This window comes from Tachyglossus aculeatus, chromosome 5, assembly GCF_015852505.1.
Source record: "Tachyglossus aculeatus isolate mTacAcu1 chromosome 5, mTacAcu1.pri, whole genome shotgun sequence".
Taxonomy (NCBI): Eukaryota; Metazoa; Chordata; class Mammalia; order Monotremata; family Tachyglossidae; genus Tachyglossus; species Tachyglossus aculeatus.
The window spans coordinates 77,409,941-77,417,823 of NC_052070.1; positions in this window are offsets into that span (position 1 = coordinate 77,409,941).

Below are 7,883 nucleotides of genomic sequence, written 5' to 3' on the forward strand. Positions count from 1 at the left end.
TTGGGAGAGTATAGTATGACAGAGTTGGTAGAAATGCTTCCTGCCCACAAGGAGTTTGCAGCACACATTAAAATGAATTATGGATAGGTACATAAGTGCTGTGGGGCTGAGAGTGGGATGAATTAAAGAGTATAAATCCAAGTGCAAGAGCAACAGAAGGGGTAGGGAAAGTGAAGGCTTAGTTGGGGAAGACCTCTTGGTGGAGATGTGATTTTAATAAGGTTTTGAAGGTGGGGAAAGTGACAGCCTGTTGGATATGAAGGGGAGGGAGTCACAGGACCTGGGTGAGGTGTCAGCCGCAAGATACATGGGATCGAGGTTCAGTGAGTAGGCTGGCATTAGAGTGAAATGAGTGTGCTAAGTTGTAGTAAGAAATCAGATAGGTCAGAGCAAGGTGATAGAGTGCTTCAAAACTACTGGAAAGTAGTTTTTGTTTGATATGGAAGTGGATGGACCACCACAGGAAGTTCTTGAGGAGCTGGAAAACATGGACTGAAAGATATTTTTAGAAAATTGATCTTGGCAGCAGTGCGAAGTGTGAACTGAAGTGGAGAGAGACAGGAGGCAGAGATGTCAGCAAGGAGACTGATGCAGTAGTTATGGTGGGATAGGTTAAGTGCTTGGATCAACATAGTAGCAGTTTAGGTGGAGAGGAAAGGGTGGATTTTAGCAGTGTTGTGAGCCAATGGGAATTGGTGACAGATTGACTATTTAGGTTGAATGAGAGAGATGTCGAGGACAATGCCAAGGTTATCTGCCTTTGAGACAGGGAGGATGGGGTGCTGTCTATAGTAATGGGAAATAATAATAATAAAAATGGTATTTGTTTTGTTGCCTGTCTACTTGTTTTGTTTTGTTGTCCATCTCCCCCTTCTAGACTGTGAGCCCATTGTTGGGTAGGGATTGTCTCTATCTGCTGCCAAACTGTACTTTCCAAGCACTTAGTACAGTGCTCTTCACACAGTAAGTGCTCAATAAATACGATTGAATGAATGAATGGATGAATGTGCTAAGAACTGTTCTAAGTGCTCACACTTTAAATCTCCATTTTACAGATGAGGAACTCAGGCACAGAGAAGTTAAATGACTTGCCCAATGTCACATAGCAGACAAGTGGCGGAGGCGGGATTAAAACGCACATCGTCTTACTCCCAAGCCCGTGTTCTTTCCACTAAGCCATGCTGATTTGGGTGGGAAGATGAGGAGTTCTGTTTTGGACATGTTAACTTGGATATCCCGCTGACACCTAAGTAGAGATGTTCTGAAGGCAGAAGGAAATAAGACATGGCAGGAAAGTAGAAAGATCAGGGTTGGAGATGGAGATTTGGGAATCATCCACATAAGGGTAGTAGTTGAAGCCATGGAATTGAATGAGTTCTCCAAAGGAGTGAGTATAGGTGGAGAAAAGAAGGGGACCCAGAACTGAGCCTTGAGGGACCCCTATAGTTAGAGGTGGGAGGCAGAGAAGAAGCCCGTAAAAGAGGCTGAGAATAAGTGACCAAAGAGATAGGAGGAGAACCATGAGAGAACAGTGTCAGTGAAACCAAGGTTAGATAATGTTTCCAGGAGAAGGGGGTGGTCCACAGTATCAAAGGCAGCTGAGAGACTGTGGAGGATTAAGATGGAGTAGGAGGTCATTGGATTTGTCAAGAAGGAGATGATTGGTGACTTGAGATTTGTTGTTGTCTTTCCTAGCCTGTCCTTCCTCTTTTGTTCTTGTGAGCAGGCAACAGAGTGAGGAGGGGCTTTACCAGGCTTGGAGGCTTCCCCTCTGTCCTCCCCACTGGAACTGGCAAGTGACCAGGGAGGAACTCTCTGCCCCTGTATTCTGTTGCAGCCCTTACAGCCACTGAGGGGAGGAGGGGACTGGGGAGAAGGTCCAAGCCTGGTTTTGAAGGGTTGGGGAACTCTCCCACCCAACATTCTGTTCCACTTCTACTTGTTCTCTGGCCTGGGTGGAGAAAGGAATTTACAGGATATGAGGGTGTTCCACTTTTTACAGAGGTAGCAGGAAATAAAGGTTGTGGTGGGTTGGGGTCCTTGAAAGTGATGCAGAGAGGATGGAACATATACAGGGTTGGGGTGTGCAATCTGTTCATTGCTCAACAGGAAAGGGGTTGAATACCTAACGACTGAGGCTCCTAGAGGAGTGAAATTCACTCCTTTGACGGCTAACCCAATCATATTGTATCATTGTTTCTCTCTCAGATGAATTGTTATTCCAAAGATTTTTCTTTCTTAGGGAAGTGATGACCTTTACAGCATTAATAACATTGTGATACTGGATTTTATCAGGGGTCATCTATCCCTCACAAGTTTGGAAGCTCAGGGCAACGACTGTCTTCTTCACCATCCATGTGAATGATTTGGGATGAATTTTCTAACATCCCTAGCTTTCCTCTTTAGTACAATATTAAGAATTTACCCATGACTTTATCCCAACCAAATATCAACCTGCTGATATTTTCGGCTTGCATAGTTTCCTGTGGTAATGCATTCAAAATGTTCACTATCCACTGGGTGTAAGCAGTGCTGCCTAGTAGAAAGAGCATGGGCCTGGGAGTCAGAGGACCTGAGTTCTGGCTCCACCACTTGTCTGCTGTGTGACCATGGGCAAGTCATTTTACTTCTCTGTGCTTCAGGTACCTCATCTAAAATGGGGATTAAAGCTGTAAACCCTACAAGGGACATGGACTGTGTCCAATCTGATTATCCTATACTTACCCCAGCACTTAGTACAGTGCCTGGTATATAGTAAACACTTAACAAATACCATTTAAAAATTGTTTTCTTCTTGTTTTGTTTTAAAACTCCTTTTCAAGGCTCAGTGAGTGCTACCTAGTCCTGATATCTGACCTTGGCTTCACAGACTCCGTCCTCTCCTGGTTCTCCTCTTATCTCTCCGGTCGTTCTTTCTCAGTCTCTTTTGCAGGCTCCTCCTCCCCCTCCCATCCTCTTACTGTGGGAGTTCCCCAAGGTTCAGTGCTTGGTCCCCTTCTGTTCTCAATCTACACTCACTCCCTTGGTGACCTCATTCGCTCCCACGGCTTCAACTATCACCTCTACGCTGATGACACCCAGATCTACATCTCTGCCCCTGCTCTCTCCCCCTCCCTCCAGGCTCGCATCTCCTCCTGCCTTCAGGACATCTCCATCTGGATGTCCGCCCGCCACCTAAAGCTCAACATGTCGAAGACTGAGCTCCTTGTCTTCCCTCCCAAACCTTGTCCTCTCCCTGACTTTCCCATCTCTGTTGACGGCACTACCATCCTTCCCGTCTCACAAGCCCGCAACCTTGGTGTCATCCTCGACTCCGCTCTCTCATTCACCCCTCACATCCAAGCCGTCACCAAAACCTGCCGGTCTCAGCTCCGCAACATTGCCAAGATCCGCCCTTTCCTCTCCATCCAAACCGCTACCCTGCTAATTCAAGCTCTCATCCTATCCCGTCTGGACTACTGCACTAGCCTTCTCTCTGATCTCCCATCCTCGTGTCTCTCTCCACTTCAATCCATACTTCATGCTGCTGCCCGGATTATCTTTGTCCAGAAACGCTCTGGACATATCACTCCCCTCCTCAAAAATCTCCAATGGCTACCAATCAATCTGCGCATCAGGCAGAAACTCCTCACCCTGGGCTTCAAGGCTCTCCATCACCTCGCCCCCTCCTACCTCACCTCCCTTCTCTCCTTCTACTGCCCAGCCCGCACCCTCCGCTCCTCCACCACTAATCTCCTCACTGTACCTCGCTCTCGCCTGTCCCGCCATCGACCCCCGGCCCACGTCATCCCCCGGGCCTGGAATGCCCTCCCTCTGCCCATCCGCCAAGCTAGCTCTCTTCCTTCCTTCAAGGCCCTGCTGAGAGCTCACCTCCTCCAGGAGGCCTTCCCAGACTGAGCCCCTTCTTTCCTCTCCCCCTCGTCCCCCTCTCCATCCCCCCGCCTTACCGCCTTCCCCTCCCCACAGCACCTGTATATATGTATATATGGTTGTACATATTTATTACTCTGTTTATTTATTTATTTATTTATTTTACTTGTACATTTCTATCCTACTTATTTTATTTTGTTGGTATGTTTGGTTCTGTTCTCTGTCTCCCCCTTTTAGACTGTGAGCCCACTATCGGGTAGGGACTGTCTCTATGTGATGCCAATTTGTACTTCCCAAGCGCTTAGTACAGTGCTCTGCACATAGTAAGCGCTCAATAAATACGATTGATTGATTGATTGATTGATTGATATCATGAGATTTGTTGAGCAATAATTCTGTGTTCACCATGTCTAGTGCTTTCATGATCTTCTAAAGTTCAGTCCTATCCTCTCTGTCTTCATCTTTCAAGACTGAGATATGCAGATCACCTAAACTGGGAGATTTGGGCAATCATTTCCTGCAGTTATTTATTGAAACAATTTTACCATTGAGTTTCATTCAGTGCTCTATGAGCAAGGAGCTTTGCAGATGACATTTCTTCTTCACTCAAGCCATTACCTCCTTTCATTCATTCATTCAATCGTATTTATTGAGTGCTTACTGTGTGCAGAGCACTGTGCTAAGCACTTGGGAAGTACAAGTTGGCAACATATAGAGACAGTCCTTACCCAACAGCGGGCTCACAGTCTAGAAGGGGGAGACAGACAACAAAACCAAACATATTAACAAAATAAAATAAATAGAATAAATATGTACAAGTAAAATAGAGTAATCAATATGTACAAACATATATACATATATACAGGTGTTGTGGGGAGGGAAGGAGGCAAGGTGGGGGGATGGGGAGGGGGAGGATGGGGAGGAGGGGGAGAGGAAGGAGGGGGCTCAGTCTGGGAAGGCCTCCTGTACATATATATGTTCCCTGTTCTGCACAAAGGAAATGTTCATTAAATACTGACTGACTGCTTCATTGGCTCCTTGGGACCTAATCAACCCAGTGGGGTCCCCAGAGTTTTGAATGGCCCTTATTTAGCTACAACTGCTGTCCGGACAGCTCTCAGAGCCTTAGAGCTTTAGGATTGCTTGCTGGTGAGAAGGGCTTCACTATCAGTGACATATTCCATTTAAATAGAGGCATCTTTGCCTCATAAAACCCTACATTTTCATTAGCAATGTTTATGGAGAAAGAAAAGTCAACAGACTTGGACAATTGGGCTTACTGGGCCTATAGTAAAGAATAAAAATTTATCTCGTCTTTTCTGAACCTGAAACAGTGATTTGCAGCCTGAATAATGGGCAGAGTAGCCAACTTAACAACCTGAATTGATACTCTCAGCCTTGCGAAAGCACTTAAGGTACTCAAGAACACTAAATGACTCCGAATCTTTGCAAGGAAAGGAAAGGCTTTGGTGCTGACTCAAAACACCGAGGGCAGTGTCATTCCTCTCTAGATCCTTCACTGTGTCAGCAGGGTCTCAGGATTGGTGCGGTCAAAAGCAGCTTGACTCTGAACAGTTTCTCCTCCGGGCGACAATTAGAAATGGCAGTTAAAAGGCAGCCTGTGGGTCAGGGATCACTAGGTACAGAATAGATGGCAGTCCATAATGTGATGCTTCCATGGTATAACTGTGTCATATAATCTAAGTCTCAATCCTTTTACATCAATCAGTGGTATTTGCTTAGGGCTTACTGTGGGCAGAACACTGTACTTGGAAGAATATAATTGAGTTTTTTAATGGTATTTGTTAAGCACTTATTATGTGCCAGGCACAGTACTAAGCGCTGGGGTAGATACAAGATTGTCAGATTGGACACATTCCCTGTCCTGCATGGGCTCATAGTATTAATGCCCATTCTACAGATCGTATAACTGAAGCACAGAGAAGTTAAGTGACTTACCCAAGGTCACACAGCAAAGTGGCGGAGCCAGGATGAGAACCGAGATCCTTCTGACTCTTGGGCCAGTGCTCTATCCACTAGGACATGCTGCTTTTCTAGAGTTGTTAGACACATTCCCTGCCCACAAGGAGTTTACATTTCAAAGCCAAACAGTAAAAGAGGATCTCGTACGTAAGAGTTGCTGGAAGGAAAAAAAATTAGGACAGTTTTTATTTTCCTGTCTTTGTCCCAAACTTCCAGTAGCATTACAAATAGTTCAGCCCTGTCCTCTCCTTTTTGCTATTCTTATTTTTCTTATATCATTACTACTCCTGATGCTTTGTGAGTAGCTCTGTACTAAGTTCTGGGAAAAGATGTTAAATATATCATCTCTGGCCCACAGGGAATTCATTATCTAAAGAGGAGCAGCATGATGGAGTGGATAGAGCACTTGCCTGGGAGTAAGAAGGACCGGGTTCTAATCCTGGCTCTGTCACTTGTCCTCTGTGTGATCTTGGACAAGTCACTTCATGTCTCTATGCCTCAGTTACCTCATCTGTAAAATGGGAATTAAAACCTTGGGCCCCATGTGGAATATGGACTGTGTCTAACCTGTTTAGTTTGTATCTACCCCAGGGCTTAGTACAGTGCCTGGCACTTAGTAAGCACTTAACAAATACCATTATTTAAAGTGTGGTGGGTCTGTCAAGCTTCCTGCTCTGTGCTACTCTGGAGCTTTGTTCATGACCTGTTCTGCACCAGTATGGTGGAAAGGACATAACCAGAGGCACAAACCCCACTTCCTCCGCACTCCATTTGAAATGTTGGGAAGGTTGCGGTGGATGCTGTGACTGAGGGACTCAGAACCACAAGGAGCCTGGAGCTCTGCTTCTCTGGCCACCATCCCCTGTTGCTCTTTTTTGCTTATTTTTTCATATTCATCATTGCCCGTGGCATGTAGTTTTTGAGTTGTTTTAGCTCTTTTTATGTGACTGTTACCAGTCCCCTCTCCTGTCATCCTAGATTGTGAGTCCCTTGGGGGACTGGGACCGTGACATTCTCTTGTGTGCATTTTTTTCTCAATGCTTCACTTACAATATGAACTTAATAAATAGTTACTATCACTGCTCCTTTGGGGAGGGCAGACACACTGTAGAGATATAACTGCAGTACAAAAAAGCCCACCAGAAAAACAGGAACAGTAAGTTACCGCTGGAGGAATAGTCCTTAGGCTCCTTTCTGCTTCCTACCTTCGACTAGATTGTAAACTCATCCTCTAGACTCTAAGCTCATTATGGGCAGCAAATATGTCCACTAATTCTGTTGTATTGTTCTCGCCCAAGCACTTAGTATAGTGCTCTGCACATAGTAGCGCACAATAAATACCCTTGATTGATTGATTGATTGCTTCGGTAAAGGCCATTTTTTGTCTTCACAATCACGAGGTGCTCCTGGATCTAACAGACATGGAGGTTGCTTTGGCCAGCCCTGCTCCTGTGGGATGGGTCATATCAGGAGGAGGAATAGGGGAGGTGCTGCAGTCTCAAGTCTCTTGCCAACTCCTGCGTTGAGGAAAACTTATGTTGTCATACTCAACTCTTCCTATGCATCCACAAGTATGCAGCCATTTTCTTCTGACACAACACTCTGAACGGAAACACACTTATGCTAGACAAATGTTCCCAAATTTCTTTTGTGCTAACTGAAACATGTCAACAAAGTGCTCCCTTTTCTAAAAAACCACAAGTAGTTGCCCAACTCCCCCCCCTCCCCCCCCCCCCCCCCCCCCATCAAGTAACGACTCTTTATCTTTGGCTTTAAGACTCTCCACCTTGCTTGATTGGCTAACCTCACCTCCTACTCCCCTATTCCCACTCTTCATTCCTTTCAAGCCCACCTCCAGGTTGTATGCCACTCTCATCTCACTTACCTTGGGCCCCTTACTCACATGGTCCCCAGTGGCCTGAAGCTCCTTCTCTTCTCCCAGCCAATCTTCTCCCTCCCATAACTACAAACTCTCCATGCTTTCTTTCTTCAGATCCCTCTTAAAAACCTCACCTCTTTCTAGAGGCCTT